A 13,687-nucleotide genomic window follows, 5' to 3' on the forward strand; every position below is an offset into this window, starting at 1 on the left:
TGGAGAGGTTGTGGGGAAAAGGGAACACTTCTGCATTGCTGGTGGGAATGCAAGCTGGTACAGCCCCTTTGGATGTCAGCATGGTGATATCTCAGAAAATTAGGAAACAACCTTCCTCAAGACCCAGTAATACCACTCTTGAGTATATATCCAAAGGCTGCTCATTTGTGCCACAAGGACATGTGCTCAACTATGTTCACAGCAGCATTGTTTGTCATAGCCACAACCTGGAAACAACCTAAATGCCCCTTGACTGAAAAATGGATAAGGAAAATGTGGTTCATTTACACAATGGAGAAAAAAATAACGACATCTTGAATTTTGCAGGCAAATAGATGGTGTTAGAAAACATCATTTTGAGTGAGATAACCCAGACTCAGAAAGACAATTGTCATATGTACTCACTCATAAGTGCTACTCAAACATAAAACAAATAAAACCAGCCTACAAATCACAATCCCTGAGAACCTAGACAACAATGAGGACCCCAAAAGAGATCTAATCTACATGGGAAGTAGAAAATGACAAGATCTCCTGAGTAAATTTGGAGCATGGGGACCATGGGATAGGATTGAACAGGAGGGGAGAGGCATGGAGGGGAGCAGAGGAAAATGTAGAGCTCAATAAAAATCAATAAAATTTTTAAAAAAATAAAAATGCCAGAAACAGTTAGAGTGGGTGTGGCCTTGATGGAGGAAGTGTGTCACTAGGGGTGGACCTTGAGGCTACATAAGCTCAGGGCAAGCCAGTGTCTCTCTCTCTCTCCTGCTACCTGCAGATCTGAATGTAGAATTCTCAGCTATAAAAGCACCAGGTCTGCCTGCATGCCACCATGCCCACGACATGAATCAGAATTCGAGAGCTCTAGAAAGGGCAAATGCAATTCTTGATCACCTACATATGGCCAGGCTTGGTTGGGTTTTAGCCCTAGCTTTCGTAACCTGAAAAGAGGGAAGATTCAACTGTTAAAAGTCACAGTCGGAGGAGCCGGGTGTATGCTAGCAGTTTTAAAGTTTGTTTGTGCAGTCAGAAAAGATATCCAATAAAAGAGGTCCAGATGGAGAAACCTCTCACCAGGTTCCAGTGTGTTTTATAATGGACGTAGGCTTAAGAAAGAAAGAAAAAGTGAATAGTCATAAAAACGCATAATTTATACAATAAAGTCTCTATAGAGAGAGTAAAAGGAAAAGGCACATAAGATGGGAAATCCACAGGGAGTCTGGATCCTGTGTAGGATTGAGTTGATTTTTTATTTTTTGATGGCTGATGTAGAAGAGACAGCTGCTGGGAGAATGGGATTGTGAGTTGACTGCAAAACTGAACCGATATAGACACTTTAGGATAGCATTAACATTGAAAAAGAAGTCAAAATATGTATTTTTCTACTAGAAATCAAAACTGCATTGCAGTTTTGTTCCCACAGGAGATGTGAGGTTGTTGATTGCTGCAGGAATGATATGGATCAGGTTTGATCAAAGGAGACATCCTGAAACTTAACAGGTGAATTTTACTTAATTAAACAAATGTAACACTTCTTTGTACCATTAAATAAATATCCTAGAGCATAAAGAAAAGTATCACACCTTAAAATAATATTATAAAACACTTAGGCATTCTGAGGGCTGGGATTAAGGCACGTGTAACCAATGTCTGGCTGTAATTTCTTAAACTTACCGTCTTCGTCACAGATCTACTGCTGTGAAAAGATGCCATGGGCAATGTAACTGTTACAAAATACATTTATTTGGGGCTTGTCTACAGTTTCAGAGGTTTAGTCCATTTATCTTCATTTCGTGGGCATGGTGGCATGCAGGCAAACCATGATATCCTGATCTTAGACCTGCCCCACCAGAGTGTTAGGATCCCAGTTTTGTGCCCCTTCCCCATTCAAACCTTCTCATACTCACATGAATTTATAATGAAATAAAGAATATTTCAAAAACATAAGAGCCAGTTGGAATCTGAGACATGGCAGGTACTGTGAAGTCCTCTCCCCGAAGTGAAGTCTGGGTCAGCTCCTCAGGGCAAGCATCATACCTTTTTAATAATGCTAACAACCTGACTAGGATCAGAGTGACAGGGATGGAGTCCTCTCACCAATGCCAGGTTCTTAAAAATCACATTAAAACAGAGATGAAACTTAAAAATAAGTTACTGACCCAAGAATGCAAACATCTGGAAGATGCTCATTGGTCCAGCTGTGGGTACACATCGCCACTGTAGCTGTTGGCTGTGGAAGGTTGTGGAGTTTTGTAGGACAGATAATAACACTCACCCAGGTCTGTAATATGCTCATGTGGGGCCACAGCCACCCAATTATCCAGCAGACAGACAGCAGAGTGAGTTCATGGAAACCTTTGCCAGGGTGTGTGGTGCAGGTCAGAGTAACTTGCTTAAGGCCCAAGTGGGGTGAGTTGGGAAGAAGTGACCATCTGTACTAGTCACGTTCTCTAGAGTAGCAGAACTCACAGAATCCATCTCTCTACATAGAAAGGGGTTTATTAGAACGACTCACAGGCTGTGGCTCAGCTTGTCCAACAGTGACTGCCTAGGAACGAAAGACTGAAGACTCCAGATGCTGCTCAGTCCCCAAGGCTGGATGTTTCAGCTTGTCTTCAGTATATGCAAGAATCCTGAAGAAGGAGGCTGTAATGCCGTGAAGGTATGGACTTGTTAGTGAGGCGAAACAAAGGAGTCAAAGATCAAAACTTCCTTCTTCCATGACTTTATATAGGCTTTCAGCAGAAGGCGTGGCTTAGATTAGAGTCAGGGCTTCCTTCCTCAATATACCTGTATTAAAGACGCATCTTCCCACTTTAAATATCTGGCTTGGAAGTGAGCATTGCCACAACAAATTAAGCAAAATCCCCTCACAGGTATGTCCTACATTTGGGTTTAATTTAATTTCAGATGTAGTCAAGTTGACAACCAAGACTAGCTGTCACGCATCTCTACCAAAGTCCACTATCCCCAGGGAGTGCACTGCCACCAAGACAGAAATTGTTAGGCAATAATCACCTTTGAAAGCTTATGGTACAAAGTTTGAAACATAGTTTCGTCGAGCTAAGGCTGACTGGGAAGTATGTGTGTGCCTGTGTTTATGTGCACTGTGTGTGGGATGTTGTTTAAATTAGTTCAAGTGAAAACAGTTTATATGTTAACCATCTACACCCTGAGTCATTGACTGATCTGGGATCCAGGATTTGGGGCCTGACTTCTTCCCTCTGAGCATCTCCAGCATCAGAGACAAGCTCATTCTTCCTGGTACCCACTTTCCTATGGCCTCTGCGGCATGTGTGTCAGACATCCAGCTACTAAGAAGAGCAGTGCCCGGCTAGGGATGAGCAGGGCAGACAATCCTAACTCTGTTTATCTGACGAAAAAGATTCTGAGAGGGAAAGTACTGTGTACGATGTCATTCAGCTGATTCTGGCTTTCAGGGGAAATGTGATTTTTAATAATTCCAAAGTTACTAGAATATTCTCTGCTTGTACAGACACATAGCTGGCCCCTCTCTTGGCTCTGCCCTTTGATCTCTCAAACACACAGCCTTTGACACTGTTTGCAGAATTGTGCACTTTGCTCTCTGGGTCTCCAGGCTGACATTCTTTCCACACAGCATGCAGAACATCATCTGACCCCTTTATGCAGCCCCACAGTCTGAAGAGAGACTGGTTAAGGCCAGGGGGTGCGGGCTGGATATCCACTGACTTACTTCCTTCTAGAATCTGGAAAAGGACACTCTTTTCTGGGCCTCAGGTTTCACCATGGATCCTGGCACAGGCACACATACTGAGAGATTCATGGTGCAGTCTCTGGACTCCTTGTATTTCACAAATCCATGTATGCCACCATCTGTTCATGTGGCAATACGTAAAGGACAACTCCAGGGTGGTCATGACACAGGATGGGAGGACTCTGGGTTCTCTGGTCTCTCCATTCACACCCTCAATTCCTCCATTTTCCAGATGGCACCCACAACAGCCACCTTCCCTCTGAGGTGCCCTAGTCACACATCAGGCTGTCTGGAACTAACTGAACCCCTCAGAGAACCCATCTGTGGGTGTCCTGCAGTCTCTTGTGCTGATTTCTGAGGCAGAGGAGCAAGCAGCCAGATTCCAACCTGGATGCTAGTTCAGCCACAGGCTGATGAACCTGTGACCCAGGCCAATAGCTAAATCACTTTATAAAATGGGGAGTTAGTCCTTTTGAGAGTGACTGTGGGCAGAGGCAGATATCTCCCTACTTGCGGAAGAATCTTCTGGTTGAGTTAGATGGACACAGCTGTCCTTAGCAGTGTGTCCAGACCCCGGCTGTGCATTTGAGTCACAGACAGAGACAAGCGCGGGGCCAATGTTTCCAGCCTGAGTAGAGCAAGTGGGGCCACAGCTGCTCAGGAGCTATGATCCAGGGGACAGCCCAGACAGCCACTCATTGGGTGCCACCCTCTGTCTTGCTGTTTACACAGAGACAATAGGGTTCACTTACACCATTCACCTTGCTGGCATCATCTATGGGAAGAGGGGGAGGAGTACCCCTATACTTGGAGCCTCCTAAGGGACATTTCTGTGGTGTCCTAGGGCTTCCAGAAGGAGGGACCAGCACTGCATATTGTGTCCTTGTAAATGCAGAGTTCGGGAACCTTTGTGCTTGACTCCTGGATTCTGCAGCAGCTGTTAGAGGAAACACGGAGAGACAGGATGCCTGCCGCATCACCAGGTTCTCATGTCTCAGGACAAAAAACTTAACCAAATACATGGTGAGGTTGTTACAGCGGGAACAGTTTATTTAAGGGATGAAGACATGCCTGAGGACAGGAGTGGACTGAGGAACTGGGGAAGACACAGGCTCTAAATTACAGGGCAGGGGTCTCATTGTTTATTCATGTAGCACACACCTTCTCATGTGTTCTGTGGCTGTTTCTCGTGGTCTCCCCCCCCCCCCCGCCCCATAGCCGAGATGGGGAGGGCTTTCCAGTCTTGGTGATAACTGGCTTCTTCCATGTTTAGTCCAGAGGCTGCTCTCTCCAGTCCTCCCTGGCACATCCTCTGGTCCCTGTCTCAGGCTCCAGTTGGACTCACTTAACACACTGCTGTGCACACGAACCTGCCATGATCAGCCATAGGCCTGGGTCTCTGTCCCATGGACTTGGTTGGACCCTTGCTCCCTTCTAACACTGTCTCCATTGTCCCCATCCCTGTCCAGTTCTTTCTTTCTGACCTCAGCTTGTCTTGGAGGATGGGAATCTCTTGCAGGCCACAGGGGAACAAGGGACGATGGACAGTTAGAGAAACAGTGAGAGTCTTCAGCAGGGCTGTAGGCACTAAGGGACTCCCTGAGCACTGCAGCCTCCTCAGGAGTGACAGGTGGTATTGGGATAGGTTTGCACACCCCATGCTCTTGTTCTTGTATAGGGAGAGCTTCCATTCAGTAACCTGTGTGGATATACGGGAATCGATGCCCTAGTGTGGGCTCACACAGAGCCCTGTCACTTCTCCACAACAGAAGATTCTGAGGATGGTTCCTTACCGCCTCCTCAGAACGTTCCGGCAGGTGCAGTCACTGGTGTGAACAGGGAATGGGGACCGTGTCACTTTGTCACTATTGCTCTTCTCTCTGTCATTCCTCACAGTCACTCAGCAGGCCCCAGAGTCCGTCCTTAACAAGCCACTGTGTGTGATCCTTACCCTGGAGGGGCCTTAGGACCCCCTGGGTCCTTATCATGAGATTGTAGGGGTTGTCTAAAGGGAAGTGGAAGCCATCAGGAGGTTGCAAGCAGGTATTTAACCAAATCTGTGCTCTCAAGGCCAAGAAGGTCCCTATGTAAAATATGCAATGGCAGTGCCACAGAAGAAATTTATGGATGCCTCTCCTACTCCAGCAATCCACTCTCTTTTATAAATTTTAATAAAACCTGTGCTTCTGCAAAACAGGACAGATAATCATGTTTGTCTTAGGCAAAGACTCCTTCACTTGCCAAGACTAACCCTTCTTTGGAAGCAAGCATTCTAATCATGAGAGTTCCTGTCTTAGGCATCTGGAGAGAAGAAGCTTCAAACCTGTCTCTGACTGCTGACCTCTGTAAATAAAAGAGATTAAGGGAGAGAAATACCTTTGGACTCTGTGTCTCGGGACCATACTTTCTAGTCAGGAGAGATCATAATGTTTCATGAATAATCTTGCTTCTAAAGACTACAGCCTCCTATTTAAAGGAGAGGAGGGTCTCCTGAGTTTAAAATGTTTTTTCTGCTGGTTTAAAGCACCTCTTAACAATTTTATACTGTATCAAAATCTAGAACTCTTAACACATGCATTAAATCCAAACATTTACAGGGCATGTCAAACTTTTCTCAACATCTTATAAGCAGTTACAAAGATTATCAGGTCAATACCATAATTCTAGAATGGGAATTAACAATAAATCCATAATTTAACATATCATAATTTTTAAAAATCCATTCTAATCAAAGGACAAGAAAAAAATTTTTTTTTGATGGATGAGAGTCCAATGGCATTGCTGCTATCAAATACCAGTTCCAGTCTCTGAGCAGGAGTTAAACCCTTAGGCTGTCCCCCTCTTAAGTGAAGAGGGGCTTCAGTCATTCCTTATTTTGAGGGTTTTTTTCCCCTGAGGGGAAAACTTAAGTCTTAGTTCTCAGGTCCAATATTTTAATCAAAATGAGCTCTGTGTCCCAAAGATTAAAACAGTCAGATATTCAGTATAGATTTCAGATCCAAAGCAAACAGAATTCAGACTGCAGAAAACTATAGTCCTAGCGGTGGCTGCAGCAGTGCCTCTATGACTGCATGGGTCCCTAGTGTCTGGAAGCAGCTCAGCGTCCCGCAGTGCAGAACGGCATCAGCAGGTCCCATGGATCAAGCACTCCTCTCCATGGGGGTGGGGAAGACTGGACCCCATCTCCATCTCCTTTCACCCTGACTCTTCTATGGGGACCATTATCAGCTACGATGTCATCAGGACTGCCACTCCTTTCCTGTACATACAGTCCCTGTACATGCAGTCACCTCATCCAGCTTTATTTTCTTCCTATGAAAAAAGCACAAACACATCCTCAACCTCAAATTAATATAAGGCAAGGGTTTTTTTTAAACCTTGCCTTAACAAAGGTCGCCTTGATGTCATCATGGCAGAATCTGTCTGCAGCTTTGCCTAGCCATAAAAAGCGTATGACTTCAGGCATTATGTGGCGATTCTTGATTCTCCTGTTTTTAACCTTTTAAGTTGTTTTCAAGGAGTCTTGGGCAGGCTTCACTATTACCTTTAACCATTAAAAATAATATGTGCAGCTCTTCCATTGGAAGCCACGTGTAAAATTTAGCATAACATCCTTTAAGGGATCTTTAACTATAACATTTGTAAAATACAGTTGTGTGAATTGCAACAACGATCAGCTGGGGAAAGATTATTACTCTGGCCTTTGAACTGAGCAAACACAATTGTTCAAGAGTCACTATCTTAAAGTTATCAATTAATCTGTTGCTTAGTATAAGAAACATTGATCATAATCAATTCTCTGCTAAAACATCTCCTAGATTCCATCCTGTTCTTCTGTATTAAACAAGCTACTGCTTTAAATTAAGAGTTTAGTACCTTAACTGGCAAAATGGGAAGGTGCACTCATAAAAAGTGGACTGTTTGCCCATAAACTGCTCTAAAAGTAAGTTCTGTATTTAATATACATGCTTGCTAAGGTTGAATCAAAATTAATATAACATACTTGCTGATTATTGTATAGAATACTCTACCTTCTTGAGTATCTGTTTGGCAGCTTTTATAAGATCTCTATTGGAAATGAGCTCATTGCTCCCTTTAAGAATTTTACTTAGTGGCTCAAGGTCTCCTATAAGAATATTATAACTAGATCTTCTGGTCTCTTTGGCCTCAGCGGCAGAAGCAAGGTGACGAAAGGAACGTCATCCTTCGGAAAGCGTCGCAACAAGATGCACACGTTGTGCCGCGCTGTGGCTCTAAGGCCTACCACCTTCAGAAGTCCACCTGTGGCAAATGCGGCTACTCTGCCAAGCGCAAGAGAAAGTATAACTGGAGTGCCAAGGCTAAGAGACGAAACACTACCGGGACCGGGCGGATGAGGCACCTAAAAATTGTCTACCAAAGATTCAGACATGGATTCCGTGAAGGGACAACCCCTAAATCCAAGAGGGCAGCTGTTGCAGCATCCAGTTCATCTTGAGGATTTCAATCTGTCATAAAATAAATGTTCTGGCTTCCAAAAAAAAAAAAAAGAATATTATAACTAAGATTTTAGCCATTGTATATCTAATTAAAAGTTTATAAACTATCTTCCTTTTAAGTTGTAAGTTTGTCTAGCTGATAAGAAAGTGTAAGAAAGAAAGCATATTCAACTAATGGTGCTGACCTAACTGGATACCAACATTTAGAAGAATGAAAACAGATTCATATTCATTGCTATGCACAAAACTCAAGTTCAAATGGATCAAAGGTCTCAACCTAAAACCAACAGTACTGAACCTCACAGAAGAAAAGTAAGAAGCACACTAGAATGCATTCTGGCACATTTCAACACAGCCCCAGTGCCACAGACTTTGAGAGAAACAATTAATAAAAAAGATCTCCGAAACTGAGAAGCTTCTGTAAAGTGAAGGACATAGTCAACAAGACATAATATCTGTTAGTCTTTGCTATCACTTTAAGAGGGGGCCATCCCATTATCATATATTTTTAAAGAACAAAATTGGTGCCCCGTGACTCGAGAGATTCACCCGCCAAAGGCCAGAGTTCCACGGGACTCTGACCGCCAACTTCCGGGATTGAATCGGACCGAGGACTTCTCAACCCCGCCAACTGCCTGGACCACATTTCTACAAACAACACCGGCTTCTAATTGTAAGTTTCCTCACTCCAGCCAGCTTATCTGAGCCTTTTAACCCAGGATTTGACCGGTCCTCCTGGTGCTTCTGGGCTCGGGGAGGGGCACTTCTCGCCCCGTCCTGGCATCCATTACGGCTTGTGTCCTCTGTTAAAGTCCATACATTCCCGCACCTGGGAACCCGGGGTTCCCAGGCTTCTTTCTCTTTATTCCAGCCTTTTCTTCCTTCCAACCTTTCTCGCGGACGTAATTGGCTGATCCGGTTCGGCCTATACCCCCCACATGTGGATGGAGGACGCTCCCCCAACGTGTCCTGGGGGTCGATTTGCATCTCACCTCAGTTCCCCATAGGCTCGAGATGCCACGGTTCTTTTTTGCGGGTTTTTCACGGTCTTGACCTGGGAAAACAAGTTGTACCAGCCTAAATATGCTTTAAATTGTCTGTTTATGCGGGTTTTTCACGATTCAGACTCTGGATAACAACCAGGCGGTCCCCGGCTTTTAAAATTCCCGCGGTCTTTCCATTCAAGCCACAACACGTGGCCGCCGCCATTTTCATTGGGGTCAGGTGACTTTATCACTAGATTCACTAAGAGCCAGATCACACGACCAAGCTTTCTCATTCTTATGTATGTCTTGCCTTTCCCCTCCCCCTCCTCAGTGTTCACTAAAATCTCTCCTTAGCTGTAATTACAGGTGTTTTGCATAGTGACGTGCTTTCTGATAGGGCCCATCAAAAACATACACTTTGCCTAATTCCTGTTCTCTATGTATAATGATTGTTCATTTCATCTCGTTTCAGACTACAAAATCATAAACTGGTATGTACTTTTAATCTTAATGTTACAAACAGTTTTTTTTTCTTTCTGTCTGTCTTTTTACAAATGTGGATCTTACCTATTACAGTCAAACTCAAACCCAATCTTCCAAACAGAGTCTATACCACAGCTATACCTAATAATCAGCCCTCAACTGCTCAGAGATCTGGGGAATGCGATATTAATTGTTTAATTATTTAAAAAACTTTTCATAACCAAAAGAGACAGGTTGGCTCCTAGCAAACACTCTGTTTCCTCCAAGAAGACAAGACAAACGGTCACATCACTGACCACCGTCCATCTGCAGTTTGCTTCGACTGCCAAGCGCTGACCATTGGGCAAAAACTGCCTTTCACCTAAACTGGAGACCTCCAAACGTGGACAGGATCACTGGAATCGACAGTCTAGCTACGCAGGTAAGGTAGACCTGTCTTCCTAAAGATTTCTTAGTCCACAGAGTCTTCAAAAGCCTGGCAGCTCTACATTAAACAACAAAGGTCAAATGCAACCTTCAGCGACCAGGGAGGACCAAAGAGTAGCTCTGGGTGCCAACCAAGTAAGTTCTCTGTCATTTTTTAATCAGTAACTCAAGTAAAATCTTATCCTTCTCAAAGATCTCTGACAGTCTGATAGCTAAGAGGTTTTGACAGGTTGTCTCACCAAATAAAAATACTTTTCATTATAATTTCTGTTTTTATAAACCCAAGGAGTTCTTAATACAATATATATATGTCTAAAACTTCTGTTTTTCTTATAAGTTCCAGGGAGCCAAATTAAAGAACCCACCGTAAACAGGTCAGATACAAACCTCTCAATTCCCTGGTCCTAAAATTTTCTCTCAGTTTAACTTTGTCCTCTGTTCTGCCAACACCCTAACCAGGTACAAGAAACACCAGACATTTCCATGCCACAGACACCTGTCCTGTCGGGAACAGAGACCAGCTATGCCAAGATGTGACCAACACCCAGCTTCTCTCGGATCTCCCTCACCCCCACACCCCCCCAAAGACGACGCCCACAAATCAGCCGGAAGCAGTCTTGAGAATTCGACGCCCCAATTCCTTCAACCTGTAATGTCTAACCTACTTTTTATTATAGAAAGGATCCGGGAATGTTAGTCTTTGCTATCACTTTAAGAGCTAACCATGCCCACCTCAGCCACTTCGGCCTGCCCCCCCCCCCCCCCCCCCCCGCCGCCATCTTTCTCTCTCTCTCCCCTCTCTCGAGCGTGTGTGTGGATGTGTGTGTGTGTGTGCGTGTGTGTATGTATCTTTTCTCTATGTTTGTCTATGCTTTTCTCTTCTTTAAGTAATAAATGTCTCCCTCTTCTTTAAATAAGACTATGTCCTATGAGCCTTTTATCCGCCGGAACTGCCCGCCTAACCCCCCGGCCGCATGGCGCTGCAGGGACTCACGGCCATCCTTGCCGGACTCCTGGGCCGCCTGGGGCCATCCCATTATCATATATTTTTAAAAGAACAAAAATATCAGCCTATAGAATGGGAGAAGATTTTTACTAATCCACTCCAAAACGCACAAAGAACTCAAGAAATTGGTCATCCAAAGAACAAATAATCCAATAAAAGAATATAAGGTACAAACCTAAACTGAAAACTTTCAACAGATGAAATTAAAATGAAAGACACTTAAAAATGTTCAACATCCTTAGCCATTACAGAAATGCACATCGAAACAACTCTGAGATTCCATGCTACACCTGCAAGAGAGGCTAAGATCAAAAACCACTTATGACAACTTATGCTGGACAGAATGTGGGGTAAAGAAAAACTCCCCCATTGCTGTGGGAGTACAAACTGGCACAGCCACTTTGGATGTTAGTATGGCAATTTCTTAGAAAATTAGACAACAATGTATCCTAAGACTCAGCAATACCACTCTGGGGCCTATCCACAAAAGATGCTCAACCAGACCATAAGGACATGTGCTCAGCTATGTTCATAGCAGAATTATTTTGTCACAGCCAGAATCTGAAAACAGCTGAAGTGTTCCTCTTTTACACAAACGATAAGTGAGCTGAACTAGAAATCAGAGAAACATCACCCTTTACAAATAGCTACAAATACCAAGAAATATCTGGGAGAAACTCTAACCACACAAGTGGGAAAACCTGTATGGCAAGCACTTTAAATCTTTGAAGAAAGAAATGTAAGACATCAGAAAACAGAAAGATCTCCCATGATCTTGAGATGGTAGAACCAACATAGCAACAAATGGCAGTTTTACCCAAAGCAATCTACAGATTCAATGCAAATGTCCATTAAAATTACAGCAAAATTCTACACAGAGTTCGAAAGAACAATGCTTAACTTCATATGGAGAAACAAAAACTTAGAATAGCCTAAACAATCCTGTACAATAAAGGAACTTCTGAATTTATCACAATCTCTGACTTCAAACTTCACTACAGAGCCACAGTACTGAAAACAGCTTGATTTTGGCAGAAAAAAAAGATATGATGACCAAAGAAACCAATCCACCTTGGATATCAATCTACACACCTACAAATAGCAGATTTTTGACAAAGAAGCAAAAAAATGTAAAATGTAAAGGAAAGCATATTTAACTTGCTTATTTTTATTTTTAACTGTCCTTGAAGTTGCAGTTCCCTGAGTCTATCTTTTTTCAAACTTGCCTGTCAGCTTGTATCTGAAGTCAGGCCACGTGGCAGGGGGTGGGACATGTTCTTTCCCTCTGCCAACCTTCCTGCTGTACCAGAACCAGACAGGGCCTGTTTCTCATTCCCCATTCTGCCTGGGCACAGGCCACACTTTCTAAGTTTAAAAGTCCTATCAGAGGTCAGTGAAATTACCTGGGCGAGAGTGAGAAGGAAACATGGAACACGCAACAAACCTGCTTAGGAGTTTATTAGAGGGAGTGTGTACAGGCCTGGGGAATCGGTGTGCAGAGAGAGAGAGAAAGATGGCGTGTCCAGCTTTTTAAAAGCTGCCTAGCACATGCGCACAGGGGGTTGGCGTGAGTAGACATCATACACAGATGATGTAGATGATGGGCTCATGCATGTGTGCAAGGGCTTACCTGAGTCATAGTGGATGTAATCATGCATGCACACAAGCGCTTAACTGAGTTATCATGGGTGTAACCGTGCATGCGCACACGTGGGTCATACCACATATGAATCCTGCGGGGGCCCTTTAGCATTCAGGCACCTCCTGAGGGCTTATGTGCATGGCTCTAGAACCTGGAAGTGTGGCCTTATTTGTGACTGAATAATTATATTCCACCCTTTTGTTTATTATAAAAATTAGGGGGGGTTGAGGTCTTTTAATGGGTGGGAACCATGCGTCTTAAGGTCTCTCAAGACTGCTTCATGCTGACTTGGTGAGCATCGTTGCTATTTTTTTTTTTTTTTTTGCGGGAGTCAGGGAGTTGAGATGCTTGACCATGTCCTGGGATGGCTGATTACTGTTGTGTTTTTCCTGGTTCTGTGGAACTGGCTGGCTGGCAGCTTGGACCTCACAAGATGCTGGAAAGGCAGAAAATTATGTCTGGGAAAAATTTTAGATCCCAGTGATTAAGAGAGCAGAGAACCAAGATGGAGGATGGGGGGGGTCTTTTGTTGGGGGAGGAAAATTCCCAGGGGCTCCCAAGACTAGGAATGATAAGGGAAGAATTAAATGATATTTATTCTGGGTGAGTCTAGTCCATTTAGGTAGGTCCAATAGACTCCCTGGAGCTTATGAAAAAAATTTGAAAAATAAATTTTAGACATATTAAAAGCTTATGATTATGATGATATAGTGTTGGAATGGAAGACGGTGGGAGGAGGGAAAGTAGGGGGATTTATTGGAAAGGGGAATTATTAGACCCTTTAATGTTTTACCTGAAGTGAATCTTAAAGCACTTCTTTTCCTTTAGCATCATGGTATCACCTTAACGTCCAGGAGACACCGCTGCAGTCACTGATAAACCTGTTAGGTTAAAGTCTGTTTTGTGAGTTTTTGGAGTTTGGGGCTGCAA

At 43.7% G+C, this 13,687-nt stretch overlaps 1 long non-coding RNA gene and 1 pseudogene across 1 annotated transcript; both read left to right on the forward strand.

The window, feature by feature from the left end:
• Positions 1-7,625: 7,625 nt before the first annotated feature.
• On the forward strand, positions 7,626-8,252 carry LOC146890932 (large ribosomal subunit protein eL37-like; annotated as a pseudogene).
• Positions 8,253-8,621: 369 nt separating this feature from the next.
• LOC148118946 (uncharacterized) lies at positions 8,622-11,026 on the forward strand. Its single transcript, XR_015735628.1, has 2 exons — positions 8,622-8,887; positions 9,673-11,026. It is a non-coding gene; the product is annotated as an uncharacterized LOC148118946 (long non-coding RNA).
• Positions 11,027-13,687: the final 2,661 nt, after the last annotated feature.

The sequence above is a fragment of the Myodes glareolus genome, chromosome 19 (genome assembly GCF_982192425.1).
Source record: "Myodes glareolus chromosome 19, mMyoGla1.1, whole genome shotgun sequence".
In the NCBI taxonomy this organism is placed as follows: domain Eukaryota; kingdom Metazoa; phylum Chordata; class Mammalia; order Rodentia; family Cricetidae; genus Myodes; species Myodes glareolus.